Below are 16,434 nucleotides of genomic sequence, written 5' to 3'. Positions count from 1 at the left end.
TCTGCGGTCCAGTCCTAAGTGAAGCTTTCACCCTTCCCTTCACAAATATTATGGAGCATACAGCACGCAGCTATAAGCATAGGAATATTGTCATCGGCCATGTCCAGCTTTCCATACAGGCATCGCCAGCAGGCTTTTAAATGGCCAAATGCACACTCCACAGTCATTCTGCACTTGCTTAGTCTGTTGTTGAACCACTCCTTGCTGATATCAAGTTGCCCCATGTATGGCTTCACGAGCCACGGCATTAAGGGGTAGGCGGGGTCTCCCAGGATCACAATGGGCATTTCAACTTTCCCTACAGTGATCGGCTGGTCCGAGAAGAAAGTCCCTGCTTGCAGCTTCTTGAACAGGCCACTGTTCCGAAAGATGCATGTGTCATGCACCTTTCCGGACCAGCCTGCGTTAATGTCTGTGAAACGCACATGGTGATCTACAAATGCTGGAGAACCATTGAGAAATACCCCTTGCGATTAATATACTCGGTGGCTAGGTAGTCTGGTGTCAGAATTGCAATGTGTGTGACATCTATCACCCCTCTGCAGTTAGGGAAGCCCTTTTGTGCAAAGCCATCCACAATCTCAGGCACATTGCCCAGAGTCACAGTCTTTCGGAGGTTTCAGAGTAACTGCCGTGTTAGTCTGTATTCGCAAAAAGAAAAGGAGTACTTGTGGCACCTTAGAGACTAACCAATTTATTTGAGCATAAGCTTTCGTGAGCTACAGCTCACTTCATCGGATGCACACTGTGGAAAGTGTAGAAGATCTTTTATACACACAAAGCATGAAAAAATACCTCCCCCAACCCCACTCTCCTGCTGGTAATAGCTTATCTAAAGTGATCACTCTCCTTACAATGTGTATGATATTGTGTCTTTCGGAGCAGGATGCAATTAATGGCCCTGCACACTTCCATCAACACGACTCCAGTGGTTGACTTTCCCAGTGCGAACTGGTTAGCGACCAATCAGTAGCAGTCTGGAGTAGCCAGCTTCCACAGCGCAATCGCCACACGCTTCTCCAGCAACAGGACAGCCCTCATTCTCATGTCCTTGAGCCGCAGGGCTGGGGTGAGCTCATCACACAGTACCATGAATGTGGCTTTCCTTATGTGAAAGTTCTGCAGCCACTGCTCATTATCCCAGACGTGCATCACGATGTGATCCCACCACTCAGTGCTTGTTTCCCAAGCCCAAAAGCAGCATTCCACTGTGGTCAACACCTCCATGAATGCCACAAGATTCTCGTGTCATAGCTACTATATGTCACATTCCTCTTGCCTTTGTAGTTTAAGGAATAACTCCACTGCCACTTGTGACGTGTTGGTCAGTGTGAGCAGCATTCTGGTCAACAGCTCGGGATCCATTCCTGCAGCCAGAAAGAGGCAGGGCAGGGCACGCAGTACACAAACTGCTGAAAGATGGCGCCAAATGCGGATGGAAGCACAGGGATTGCTGGGATGCGAAGCAATGCATCGCGGGGCATTGCGACAGGACCCAGGATGCCCCACGACCCCTTCCGCCTTCCCACAAGTCTTAGCAGCAAAAGAGAAAGAGGTGCTCTGTGGGACAGCTGCCCAGAGTGCACTGCTCCGAATAGCGCCGCGAGTACCACAAGTGTGAATATGCTCTTGTGCAGGCAGCTGTCACTGTGAACACACAACAGTGGTTTTCCTTCAGCACTCTGAGCGGCGCTGTAACTGCCGGCGCTGTAACTGTGTCAGTGTAGACATGCTTTGAATAAAGTAAAAGCTTTAAGTGAAAGAACGCTTGTTTGTACCAATCATTTATCAGACTAAGACCAGATAACACTAAAGCTACCCACAGGCTCACTAATCAGGTCTTGGTTATTTGGACTTTGCTAATCACCTCTTGTCACACAAAAGAACCTCATCAGACACACCACCAATAGTGTAAGGAATGCAGCTGATTTTAGTTCTCTGTGCTCTCTGCAGTTTTCTTTTGAGCTCAGTCTTTTAGAGCAGTGGTCCCCAAACTATTCACGTTGCATCCCCCTTATCCCTGCCATGCCCCCCTGAACATTCCTCTATATCCCTATGGGAGGGGAGGTGGGGACCACTGTTTTAGAGGCTGCTGATCCTTTAGGCCAGTCTTCAGACTTGGTTAACGTGTATAATTTTAGGTTTTGTCAAAACAACAAGCTTTATCAATTTAATTACATTGATTTAGGAATTTATGGGCTACTCAGATCAGTTGAAGAGTGCCTTATGTTAACTTAGCTTAAGCTAATTCCTTACCGTGTGTGTGTGTGTGTGTGTGTGTGTGTGTGTGGACAAGACCTCCAGGTGTTATCTAAAGGTCTGATTCTGTTAATAAGAGGTCAGCTAATCAGGCTGAATAAGCTTTATTAATCAAAGATAAAACAGCATGATACCAAAGGAAGGTCCATGCATTACCAAACTGATTAGGGGAGCAGCTTAGCAGCATTGGTCTCTTCCAACTAGCTCTCAGAATTTCACCCTTTTATATACTATGTGTATTTACAGAAAAGAGAGAGAAAATGACCTATCGACTCATGGAACTCTTTTCATGGTATCTTGATTTTTACATAATTGATAAACTAAAGATATCTGTAACCAAGTCATTATAACAGAAAACTTCTGTAACAACAAGTAGTTCTGGATAAGCTAAAAGCACCTCTCAATAAATCTATTATCTTAGCAATCACTGAAAACATCTGCCCCTTCCTGGCCATCTGAACACATTTCCTAAAGATGAATGGGTCAGAGTAAGAGGATGCATGCAATCCATTATTGACAACACACTTAGGTTCAGTTTAAACACAAAACTTCATGGGAGTTTGTTCTGTTTGCTAACAAAGGAAATTTCCCACTCTTGCACCAGCACTAGTGTAAGCAATGTTACGTGTGCCAGTGTACACCAGCTACTAAGGATCTAGAAGTATCCAACATGCAACAGCCCTGAGCCCCCTCCCACAAGCCGAACCCCTTGGCCCCATCCCCCCCCCACATCACTTCCATATTGGTGCATATAGAAAAATTCATTCTGCACATGAATGAGAGAACATTGGTGTGGGCTGCTTATATTACTCATGCTTAAAATGACCTACAATAGCTTTAAGTTGCACAGCATAACAAGAAAACAAAACAGCTACATCAAGGAATCAAGCTTACACAGCGAGAGTATCTATTTAAAAGTTATACCTAGCACTACTTCAGGCTTGGGTTCAGTCTTCATCCTTCTCCAGGTATAGGTGACTCTAGATGAAAAATCTCTCATTTTACTTCTCTATCCATAATGATCCCAGTGTTAGGGATACAGTAACCAGACAAAGTCAGTACAGTTCTCAAAAACTAACTGCCTGTTGTTGGGGGGAAAGGCCCATACAAACAGGAGAAACTGACTAAGCGCTTGTCATGGACAACTGCACGGAGTGTAATATCAGAGCCTAACCAACTAACCAAGGAGACATTGAAAATGACTGTCCTCAAAGTGCTGTAAAATAAACTGAAAAAATTGAGATGATTTTTTCTCGTTTCTTTTAATTTATAGTACTCTAAGATGTTCATAACTACAGTAGATAAAACATTTCAGGCAGAGTGTGACTCTAAAGCAGAGGTGGGCAAACTACGGCCCGTGGGACCGTCCTGCCCAGCCCCTGAGCCCCCGGCCCCTACCCCCCTGCAGCCACGCTGCTGTGCTGGCAGCACAGCTTGCACCCGCCCACCTCCCAGGCTTTCCAGTAAGCCTGTCCCGCCACTCTGAGCGGCATGGTAAGGAGGTGGGGGGAGGGGGGTTTGATAAGGGGCAGGAGGTCCTGGGGAGCAGTCAGAGGACAGGGGGTGGTTGGAGGGGGTGGAGGTTCGGGGAGGGGGGCGGTCAGGAGACACGGAGCGGATGGGGGGGTTGGATAAGGGGTGGAGTCCTGGGGGTTCGGGGAGTCCCAGGGAGCCTGGCAGGGGCAGGGGTGTGGATAGGGATCAGGGCAGTCAGGGAGCAGGGGAGGTTGGATAGGGGGTGGAGTCCCGGTGGGCAATTAGGGGCAGGGGATCCCAGGAGGGGGCAGTCAGTGGACAAGGAGCAGGGGGGATTAGATGGGTCAGGGGCTCTGAGGGGGGCAGTCAGGGGGCGGGAAGTGGGACGGGGCGGATAGGGGGCAGGGGCCAGGCTGTTTGCGGAGGCACAGCCTTCCCTACCCAGCCCTCCATACCCTTTCACAACCCCGATGTGGCCCACCCCTGCTCTAAAGTGATGGTGCCCCTATAAAAATATTAAGACAAATTTCAGAAGTGCACACTGACTTTGGATGCCCGTTTTTGGGTGTCCACCTTGATACACCTGTTGGCCTGTTTTTCAGAGGTGCAGAGCACCCACTAATCCCATTTACTTCATTGGACTTGGGAAATGATTTACTATATGAAATTCTCTGGACTCTGTTACGCAAGAGGTCAGCCTAGATTATCATAATCTTTCATATGACAAGAGAAGTGATTAGCAACATTTAGACAAACAAGTTCAGATTAGTGAGCCAGTAAGTATCTTTGGGAATGGCTTGGTGATTGTCTGAGGTGTACGGGGAGATTTTGACAAACCAGTAAAATGCCTGGACTACTACTGCTTATTGCTAAAAGTTCCCAAGTCAGCAGGCCGTAAACTGCCCATACAGCAGCCTTAGCATAACCAAGGCAGGAGTGTAGGGGGTTTTGGGTGCCACGGAAAGGGCAGCTTGACCCCGTGTCCTTCCTGATAAGAATTGTGTTGAAATTGCTGATATATGCATTTTAGAAAAACATGAAGATTGTCTGTATGTGCCCTCAGGAATGTGTCTGTCAGGATCTCAAGGCATGCAAACTCTGGAAAAAAAAAAAAACATCTGGTTAATTGATGATCAGAAGAAAACCTCTTGCTTGACCTTTAAGTGCTTGCTTAACAAGTTTTATTTAAGTGACATGTCATTGTATTACTAATGTATAAATAAGGCGGAAAAGATTGAGGTAGTTGGACTCTTCAGGAGGTACTCTCCCTCTGGACGCATCCTGTGGTCCCCGCTGGTAGATGGAAGATTGGCCACCAGAAGGCTGCCGCTGTGCCACTCTACAGCCACACCCAGCTTTGGTAATTGAGGGTTTGGGTGTGTTTTACTAGCCTGTTGCGGACATGTGTAAGTGCTTGAGAGTAAGTAAAGTTTATCTTTAAGTGAAAGCACTCTTGTGTTGTCCTGTTTGTGCCAGCCATCTATCGGTCAGACGGCCGTGTCTCCCTTGATTTATTTCCTGACACCACCTCGCACAGAGTAAAAGTTACCAAGATCTTTGGGTTGAAAGAACCCCGGGTAACAGAGGCTATGTCTACACTACTGCGGTAAATCGACCTAAGTTACACAACTCCATGTGTATAATGTATGTGAATAATGTAGCTGGAGTCAATATAGCTTAGGTCCAGTGGCACTGGAACAGTTTTTGGAAGCACCCCCCTTTACCCTTGTCCATGCCCCTCACTGCTCCCTAAAGCTGGGACCGGCAGCATGCAGGGCAGGCGGCCAGGACCGCAGTGGGCCCAGCAGCCAGGATCCCGAGCAGCAGAGGCATGGGGCCAGCAGCAGGGACCCTGGGCGGCAGGGGTGTGAGGCCAGGATGCTGGGCGCAAAACCTGGGGGTTCTGCAGCAACCCCCGCACCCATACTTCCCGCGCCTATGCTTAAGTCGATTTACTGAGGTGTCTACACGGCGCTGGGTTGACGGGAGAGTGACTTATCTTACTCCTCTCACTCTTGGTGGAGTATGGGGGTCAACTGGAGAGCACTCTGCCATCAATTTAGTGGGTCTTCACTACAACTGCTAAATCGACCACTGGTACATCGATTGCTGCAGCGTCGATCCAGCAGTAGTATAGACATAGCCTGAGATGCCACTGGCAAATTATTGCAACAGATGCAAACTATGGATTGCATTGAAAGTTAGCAAGTGGTGTCCACAGACATTTGTGCATTCTCTCCCATCTTCTAGAGATGTATTGGGTGACTGCATCTGCCATGCAATATTCTGAAAAGGTTCAGTGCAGAAGTTCCTTTGTGGGGTTGGCAATCCAGTGTTTATTTGGGACATTAGCATTATCCCAGAATTCTTTTCAGCGTGCCTCGGGATTGAACGAGGATGCTTTCAAAGTTTTAGCCTGATCCAAAAAGGCTTGCAAAATTTCAGGAATGCATTCAGAAGGTGTGATGGAGTAGGAATTTGCTGTAATATTTTCATGAAGCCTATGTGTGCCTCAGTTTCCCTATGTCCTTAGCATTGCTACCTAGTCCATGCAAAAGGGTTAATGCGGCTCTTTGAGCACAGCAGGAGACATGAGGTGTGTGTGTGTGTGTGTGTGTATTGCCTAGTTGTCTTGGGTGGAAAGAATGGGTCATTAAAGAACTTGTTGAAACAACCCAGATCAATAGAGGATCTGCACAGACCATGAGACCTCTAATCGCTGAACAATCGACACCTAACAGCAAGAAACCTCAGCAGTTAGAACATGTGAACTTAGATAGAGGAGAAAGTTGTCAAGTGGCTGGAATAAGGGATGTCCTTTGATGAGACACAGGGTTCCCACCCAGGAATAAGGTCAAAGGGAAGGAATCAGAGCCAGAAATGGAGTCCATAATGCTGAATGTACTGGCGTGGCCAGGGTAGACTATGGCATAACTTCTGCCTCTCTTTATTGACCTAAGGACTTTCAGATTTTGTATGCCAGGAGACTAATAAATTGCTACCTTGTTCTGAAACAACTGCCTGTTGTCACTATAAATAATCACTGAGAGCATTGGGCCCTGAAGGTGTACAGTATAAATCTCCTGTAGGAATCTGGCTTGCCTGGATACCCAGCAGGGAGTCATGGAGAGAGAGACAAGGATTGCTGGTGCCTGAAGGCCCAACCTTGGAGTCCTGGAGGCCATGGGCCTGCCCTTATGGAACTTGGTGGAACCCTGGTTTTTGGCACACTGAGGGGTCACTTTCAAGACACTCATTACAGGTTGGGGCATAAGCCAGACCTTGTAACTCCATGATAGAAGTTTCTGGAGGTCCTTATGAATTGGTAAGTTCAAGTTGTCCATGGTTCAATTGTACTCACAGGCTATGTGTGTCCCTCCAGAACTTGGGTGGGGATACATCTGCCATTGAATACTTGTTGATTTTAATATTCCAGTTATGATTACCATAATGGCATTAAGCTGTGCATCCAGAGTTTGGTATGTGAGCTGCCTGCCTAGACTGGAGCACAATATTATGTACTCAAGTGTACCAATGTTAGAATCATAGTTCAAAGCTGTGCGCATCAGCACCCCATGTTGTGCCTGCAAGTCTTTAGATGAGACTAATCCTTGCTTTTACCTTTTCTCGTGTCTTTTCCAGATGAACTTTAAAAGTCAAGCTTCTGTTCCCAACTATTTAGGATAGGGCTCTTTTCAGACCTGTTGATCACAGAAGGTGACATTGAATGGTTCGTTGGCATCTTTGTTGTTTAGATGAAAGGCTATTACCAAAGTTTTGGAGGCATCTGGGAGGAGCTTCCAGTCCTGAAACCATTCCACCTTTATCCTGAAATTGGTGGAAAGGGTGTCTCCAACAGTGGTGAGGTCTTTGTCTTTTACCACAAAAGCGATGTCATCAGCGACGTCATCATACCACATCATTGTGGTACAAAATGAATTTATGCAAAATTGTATCAGACAAATCATTCATGTGCATGGTGAACGGTGAAGGAGCCAGCACAGATCCTAGAAGTAGACCATCATCGAGCATGTGCGCTTTGCTGATCTGTCCAGTCAAAGGACGTGGTATCTATGGTGCTCAACATTGTGGTCAGGAGTTGTATAGTGCTATGGCATTTGATGACCTTTAATGCCTTCAGCAATAGCCCATATCTCCATATGGTGTCATAGACCACAGATAAACCTATCAATGCTTCTCCAGTTTTTTAAATTCTGTTGGAAGCCAACTTCAACATGATTAGTAATGGTGAGAACATGGTCGCAGGAACTTCCTCCCGGTCTGAAACTGACCTGTTCCTTTGGCCTCAAAGATAGGGGTACGACTCCTCTCCACAACTTGCAAGTTAATGGAGTGGAGTGATATTGGGCAATAGCTGGTGGCCTGATTCCAGCATTTTGGGATCTTACTGTTGAATGTATGGCGACAGATGGGTCTGCCAACAATGCTTGTCCCTTTGGGCCCAGATTCTTAAAGAATTTGGGATAAATGCTGTCCTTGCCAGCAGCTTTCCTGCTTTTAGTGGCCATGAGGGCTATGTTTATTTCTTCTGTAGTATATGGAGATGATAGCAGTGAAGTAGCAGGACTCTTGTTGGATGTTTGGAAAGAGCTCTTTCTGAACCTTCTGTTTAATCAGCTGGCCAGTTTTGGTCTTCAAATTACAGAGAAGGTGTGAGGCAACAGCACTGGCCATCTGTGCCCGCAAGGGCGGGGGGGAGATGGGGGAATATCAGTGAAAGGAGGACACTCAGGCCTAAGAATAGTAAACTACGCTTTATGGAAGGGAGGAAGGAAGAACTTACGCTCCAATCTGCGCGGGGAGCCCCGAGGACGCATGGAGGGGCTGTAGAGGACTCTGGCCATTCGGGACAGCTGACCAGGCAGGACTCTGCCGTGGGAGAGTCCTCTTCTGCGCTATATTCTCTGCGCTTATCTCAGGGTTACATAGGGTCAACAGCTGCTTACATTCTTATATGTATGATTTATGCTTATTACATTATCTTGTTTATAGGCAAAAATATGCTGAGCTCTGCTACAATATCTTTTGGCAGGGTCTGTCGGACAAAGTTCATTGCAACTGCCTGCATCCTCCACTTACATCCAGTCAAGTACGCAGTCCATTACTTAGCTCCTTGCCAATCTTCCGCAACCTTGCCGCTACACCATCACTTTCAATTAACTGTTATACCAGGTCAGCTTGACGGATTGTGGGTCTATGAAAACAGGTCTCCACGCAGTACTTTAAGAATCAGGGGCCAAAGGGACAAGCATGGTTGGCAGACCCATCTGTTGCCGTACATTCAACAGTAAGATCCCAAAATGCTAGAATCAGGCCACCAGCTATTGCCTAATATCACTCTGCTCCATTAACTTCATTTAACTTAACTCAGACCACCAGTTCTATCTAATGGGGGAAATAGTTTTTAGTTCTTAAGTCACAACAAGAACTAAAAACTAATTTCGCCATGCTAATTTCCCCCTACTGTTACTCACACCTTCTTGTCAACGGTTTGAAATGAGCCACCCTGATTACCACTACAAAAGTGATTTTTTGTCCTGTTGATAATAGCCCACTTTAATTGAATTGTCTCGACCCCCCCACTTGGTAAGGCAACTCTCGTCTTTTCATGTACTGTTAGATATATCTTCCTACTGTATTTTCCACTCCATGCATCTGATGAAGTGGGTTTAAGCCCACGAAAGCTTATGCCCAAATAAATTTGTTAGTCTAAGGTGCCACAAGTACATCTCGTTGTTTTAACCTGAGGTATCTAGCAATAGTCCACTGGAGTCTGATCCAAAGTACATGACATTCAGTGGAAACCTTTCTATTGGAAATCCCTAAGAAATATCCTGTACTGGTGTATTGCTATAACCACATCCTGACTACAATGACATTTTTAACTGCTTCTTCAACAATGTACTTATATCTCCTGACGAAGATATTGTGTAATTTCCTAAATTCTAGTTTCAGCACATTTCTGGTGGAGTTATTGCACTTTTTCTCCAGTCATCATGGAATCGTCCAGCTAGACAGGACCTTAAATTCTAATCTAATGCAAAAAACTCAAATATTTTAAAAAAAATTAGACCTCCTTTATATATCATAATGAAGCAAAAAAAGGGCACAAACCCTTTTTCTTTTCCTTTGAAGAATTATACTATACAGGCGGATTCCCTAAATCTAATTTAATTTATGTACAATCTGAACTATAGCACAGACCAGTATTTTATTGGTTCCTATTGCTCAATTATTTTGTCACTCCTATTGCTCATCTTTAGGATTTATATTTCCTGTCCATCTGTAGAGCTATGTAATCTAGCTATTTATGTCCTGATTCAGCAAAGCTGTAGCAAAAATAAGGAGTTGTTTTAGGTAATTAAAACATTAAAATGCACTCAGGAACAATTTAAATGGTTTCACCTTTTACTTCTCTGTAGGTTTCTTTATCTATATTGAAGTTTTGAGAGTGAAACCAGTCCCATATATCCCCACTTTGACATAATACCTGTACTTTTCTGGCAGTCTTGCACAAATACAAAATGACTTAGTCACACTTATAGCTGCTTCAAAATCGCACTGGTTTAACGCAGAGATCTCTTACTAGTTACATAATAGGGATTTAGAGGTCTACTTTGGGGAATGGTTTGTGACAAACAGACACATATGGACAGCCACTCACGTTAGTGGGGCATTGGAGTGATTTGAGAGTCCCTGAATCACTATGCAGAAGGATTTTCATACCTTCTCCTTAAACTCTGTAAATCATAGGATTGGTCTTAGTTTTAGAATTCAGGTGATATTTACTGGTATCTTTATCAATCATAGGATGGAACTTGCAGCTTTTTCACTGTGGGAGATAATAATTTGGGAGTGCTCAACTGTTTATCCATCTGGTTAAGCCAAGCCTGAAGTGGCAGAGATTTGTACTTCTTTTGCTGCCGGATGGCCTGTCCATGTTGAAGAAATTATTTCATCAATGGTATGATGGCACTTGACCCATCTTGTTCCTGAGTCGTCCTCTATTCTCTAACCCTACTCTGTATGGTTCACATCTTTTATAGTGGTCAGTGACTCCACTTCTCTGGTCCAGGGGCCATCCTAATATTTAATGCATGGGGAGACAGTGGTGCCTTAGAATGAGATCCATAAAAACCAGCAAGCTAGGTGGGGAGCCACCTAAGGAGGCCAATAGAAGATGCCACTGAGAGGGGTATGTCCTAAGCCTATCTCCTTTCATGGAGTTCGGCACCAAAGTCTGGGCTTCAAGAACTAGAGTGTGATTCTCAGGCTCTGACCTAATTATTTAATATTTCAATTATTTAATTAAAGTGGAACAGCATCAATAAGAGAGAAACTCCCAACAGCATATCCCATAGCCCAGTGATCAGGGCACTCACCTGAGAAGTGGGGACTCCCTGTTTAAATCCCTTCCCTTCATCAGACAGCGCCATGTCCCAGGTGAGTGCCCCAATTGCTGGGCTAAAAGTTGTAAGGGAGGCTGAGCTTTGCAATGCCTAAGTAACATTAAGGGAGTGTGGGCATTAGTAAGAGACAACATTGTTATCAGTCATGTCCATGGAAGTGATTAGGCCTTAAAGGCCTGAGAAGCAATCTGTGACCCACTGACAGTTAACCTAGGTAAGTAGCCATCTCAGGTTGTTCCCCAGGGTGGGGTGAGAATCCCCCACACTTGGTTTGAGACACTTGAGTTGATTAATTCAAACATTTATTTGAACCAGGGGCAGACCTTCGCATGAAAATACTGAAGAAAGAAATGAAAGACATAGAAAAATATAGGGATAGTTACCTTCTCTTGGGAGGTAGGGGAGACATGATGAATTTCTCCTATAATACTCCAGCTACACCCTTACATTCTAACAAAAGCATAGACATCCAAACTACATATTCATTAGTTACCTGCCAATCAACGTTAAGTATTATTAGGGCCCTACCAAATTCATGGCCATGAAAAATGTGTCACAGACCATGAAATCTGGTCTCTGCCTGTAAAATCTGGTCTTCTGTGTGCTTTTACCCTATACTATACAGATTTCACAAATTGTGTGTCCTGACCCAAAAGGGAGTTGCAGGGGGGGGCAGGTCGCAAGGTTATTTTAGGAGGGATTGTGGTATTGCCACCCTTACTTCTGTGCTGCCTTCAGAGCTGGGAGGCTGGAGAGTGGTGGGTGTTGGCCGGTGTCCAGATCTGAAGGCAGCGCCCCACCAGCAGCAGCACAGAAGTAAGGGTGGCAATACCATACTATGCCACCCTTACTTCTGCACTGCTGGCTTCAGAGCTGGGTGGCGGAGAGTGTCAGCTGCTGATTGAGGGCCCAGCTCTGCAGGCAGCAGCTCAGAAGTGAGAGTGGCAATACCACACCATGCCATCCTTACTTCTGCACTGCTGTTGGCGGCGGCTCTGCCTTCAGAACTGGGCTCCCAGCCAGCAGCCACCGCTCTCCAGCTGCCCAGCTCTGAAGGCAGCACCACTGCCAGTCGCAGTGCAGAAGTAAGGGTAGCAGTACCGCAACCCCGCCACCCACAATAACCTTGCGACCCCCCGCCCCCAACTCCTTTTTGGGTCAGGACAATTACAACACCTGAAATTTCAGATTTAAATAGCTGAAATCATGAAATTTATGATTTTTTAAATCTATGACCATGAAATTGACCAAAATGAACCGTGCATTTGGTAGGGTCCTAAGTATGAATTGCATAAGACATATAATACAATATGCATGCACAAGCTTCAGTTTGCATAGCTTTTGCGGTCCACACTTTTTCATGTTGTTGTGCACTGCTCATATGATGCATATATTTGATCAAGTCATTTTACCATTTACTTGATATAGGGACTTCCTTATCTTTCCTGAATGAGCTTTTTTCATTATTTCCTGTCTTCTTGCCCGCATTCTGTGGTCAGAACATATCACCCTGGTCTCAAACAGCAGCTTATAAACATTACTTAAGTCACAAAAGCAACATGCCAAACAAAAGCTAGGTCAAAAGCCAGCCCAGTCAGCATAAATATAATTTTGGTCTGTCCAAACTCATTCATTAGACATGACCTTTATGACTGTTCCTAGTATCTGCTCTAGCCTGCTTGTGAAGGGAAGTCTTGAGGTCTCAGGACAGGTATTTTTTAGGGCAAGGGGTGCAAAAGGCAACCAAAGGTTAGGGCTAACCACACTCAACCAGGATTCGATGATATAGTTGGGGTAAAAAACCTGTGATCTCCTGATTTGCTCAAAAAACCTCTGGGAGATACAAGGGGCATTACCAGCTCAAATGGCAGCATTAAGAAGGCAGGTAAACAAGGAAGAAAGGTTCTTCTCCCTGGGTCCTCACTACAGTTAGGCAACTGATACCCCCTCTTCCCTGGGTTGGTCTCAGGGAAAGAGGAGACAGAGGCTACCTTCCTGGAAAAAGGGGTAAACAGTGAGGTGGCAAAATTTGCAGATGGTACAAAATTACTCACAATGGTTAAGTCCAAACCAGACTGCGAAGAGTTACAAAGGGATCTCACAAAACTGGGTGATTGGCAACTAAACGGCAGATGAAATTCAATGTTGATAAATGCAAAATAATGCACATTGGGAAACATAATCCCAACTATACATATAAAATGATGGGGTCTAAATTAGCTGTTACCACTCAAGAAAGATCTTGGAGTCATTGTGGACAGTTCTCTGAAAACATCTACTCAATGTGCAGTGGCAGTCAAAGAAGCAAACAGAATATTGGGAATCATTAGGAAAGGGATAGATAAGACAGAAAATATCATATTGCCTTTATATAAATCCCTGGTATGCCCACATCTTGAATACTAAGGCTCAGAACAGGGCAACAAAAGTGATGAGGGGTATGGAATAGCTTTCATATGAGGGCAGATTAATAAGACTGGGACTTTTCAGCTTGGAAAAGAGACAACTAAGGGGGGGGGGATATGACAGGTCTATAAAATCATGATGGGTGTGGAGAAAGTAAATAAGATAGTATTATTTACACCTTGTAACACAAGAACTAGGAGTCACCAAATGAAATTAATAGGTAGCAGGTTTAAAACAAGCAAAAGGAAGTATTTCTTCACAAAATGCACAGTCAACCTGTGGAACTCATTGCCGGAGGATGTTGTGAAGGCCAAGACTACAACTGGGTTCAAAAAAGAACTAGATAAGCTCATGGAGAATAGGTCCATCAATGGCTATTAGCCAGGATGGGAAGGGATTGTGTCCCTAGACTCTGTTTGCCAGAAGCTGGGAATGGGCAACAGGGGATGGATCACTTGATGATTACCTGTTCTGTTCATTCCCTCTGGGGCACCTGACATTGGTCACTGTCAGAAGACAGGATACTGGGCTAGATGAACCTTTAGTCTGACCCAGTACAGCCCTTCTTATATTCTAACAGTTCTTACTCTGCCCAGCAACAGTTCCTGGCTTACCCAGCAACAGTTCCTGATTTGTTAATCTGATTACCTAAAAATAACTCCCTCATGCTCTGTATTGATTGGTCAATTGTTAATATATATTCTGTAAACTGTTACCAGTTCTTCTTTGGCATCATCTGGCTGTGAGTTATGTGCTAGCAAGGTTGCCCCATCGTGACTCTGCCTGACCATTGTTTATTATTTCATTTCTAAAATAAAAAGCTATTGTTTAAGTACTTAAAGACTCCGGAATTGAATATCTTGAACCAGGCAGGTAACAGAAGGAATCTGCAAAGGAAGACTATTGCTTGGGAAGGGAAAGTCTTTGAATTCCAGGGAACAGGGAGAAGAGGAAAGGGGGAGGGAAGAGCACAAAAAAGACAAGTTAAAAACAAAAACATAAAAACACATAACAACCATATATGTAACAACTTAATACCAAGCATAATAGACCACGATGAAAAGGCAACAATTATCAAACACTTAACACTGTAGACAAAACTAAACCAATGCATAAGTTCTTGAGGTCCTGGGCCATGCAGACATACCAACCAGGCAGGGAGCTCTGCCAAAATCCATTGTTTAAATTATTATTACTATTTCCTGTATTTTAACAGGCATCCTACTTTTCCCATACCACAAAGTAGTAGCTACATTTTAAGGAGATAGAAAGGGAGCATACATTCCACAAATGTAATATTTCTTAACCTGTTATCTCAAGGATATGCCTGTGTATTATCCCCTAATTTGTAATCTTTTCAGTTTGCCAAACCAAACACCAGAGTACCGGTAATACAGCTTGGTGCACTAAGTGAGACATTGTATGTTGTGGGGATTATTTGCCCAGAGTCTCATGCCCCCTCCCTCTTTTAGTGTACAACCAAACATTCAGTTTCCCTTCCCTGTACTAAATAACCATACAGCTAACAAGGGGGAGAAATTTAACTGCTCCCACACACTGTAAATTACTGCACCAAAAAACACAATCCAACTGAACAAGTGACACTTCTATATTAACTTCATACTTCATGTTCATGCACTTAGTGTTTGAGCTTTTAGAAGGTGTTGGGGGGGGGGGGGGGAAGGGGCTGAAGTAGTTGAGGGGGGTTTCAGAGCAAGTGGGGATGTGGAATGAGACTGGGGAAGTAGAGAGACAAAAGGAGGGCATGCAGGGAGAGCAAGGTAGGGGACATGGAAAAAAGGGGCAAACAGGGGCAGAGTGAGAGGGGGGGAAGTAGGAAGTGATAGGGAGGCCAGAAATCACTGCATGTAAATCAGCAACCCTTGGTCACCTCCTCTGCTCTGTTGGACTATAGGGTGTAAAACTACATTGCTCAGCTCCCGTGCAGCTTTCCATGATGCCTTGAAGGGAGAAGAACCTTCTCTTGCATTTCTAGCACATGGAAGGTCAGACTGCCGGGCTTTGAAAATCCCCAGCAATAAGGCACAGTGACACAGCAGGGTCTCCCCCGGCACCAATTTTAAAGAGTGGTATTAAAGATCTCACATTTCTACAGAGCAACAGGGAGCTGTCCTTGCCCCCGTCTATTCCTTTGCAAAGCTAACACACAGGCCTTGTATAATCACAAACAAACAGTTCATGCTGATTTAGGGATGTTGTCAAATGTTTCATTAATTTCCCAACACATACATGCACAATAGCACTTATATTGCTAATACAAAATTTAAATAAATCCTTTCCATAGTCAGTTCACTGGCATTTGGGATGAGGTGTTCCCTTAGCTTCCCTGCTAGGGTGCTTCACATCCAGATGTTTGATGAGAATTGATATACGTGTCCCAAAAGTCAATAAAGCATAAGCTTGGAGCAGAAGAGATAACACAGATAAGTAATTAATTAGGCCAGGTCTACACTACAGACTTATAGTGGTAGAACTACATGACTCAGGAATGTGAAAAATCCACAACCCTGAGCGACGTAGTTATAACGACCTAACCCCCGGTGTAGACAGCGCTATGTTGGTGGGACAGCCTCTTGCAGAAGTGAATTAACTATGCCAATGGGAGAAGCCCTCCCATCAGCATAGGAGCATCTTCATTTAAGCACTACAGCAGCAGCTGCGTCGATGCCACGCTTTAAGTGTGGACCTGCCCTTCGTCACAATAATTGGATAAGTCCATAAATGCAAGTAGGGCAGACATAACTGGGAAGTAAACTTGATATAAAACAGAACAGGAACTTAATTCACTGCTGGCTATTTAAAAAATGATGTGATTCTTGTGGCTTTTCAAACGGATGCATTT

Source organism: Chelonia mydas, chromosome 1 (genome assembly GCF_015237465.2).
Source record: "Chelonia mydas isolate rCheMyd1 chromosome 1, rCheMyd1.pri.v2, whole genome shotgun sequence".
In the NCBI taxonomy this organism is placed as follows: domain Eukaryota; kingdom Metazoa; phylum Chordata; order Testudines; family Cheloniidae; genus Chelonia; species Chelonia mydas.
This window is presented reverse-complemented; position numbering follows the sequence as displayed.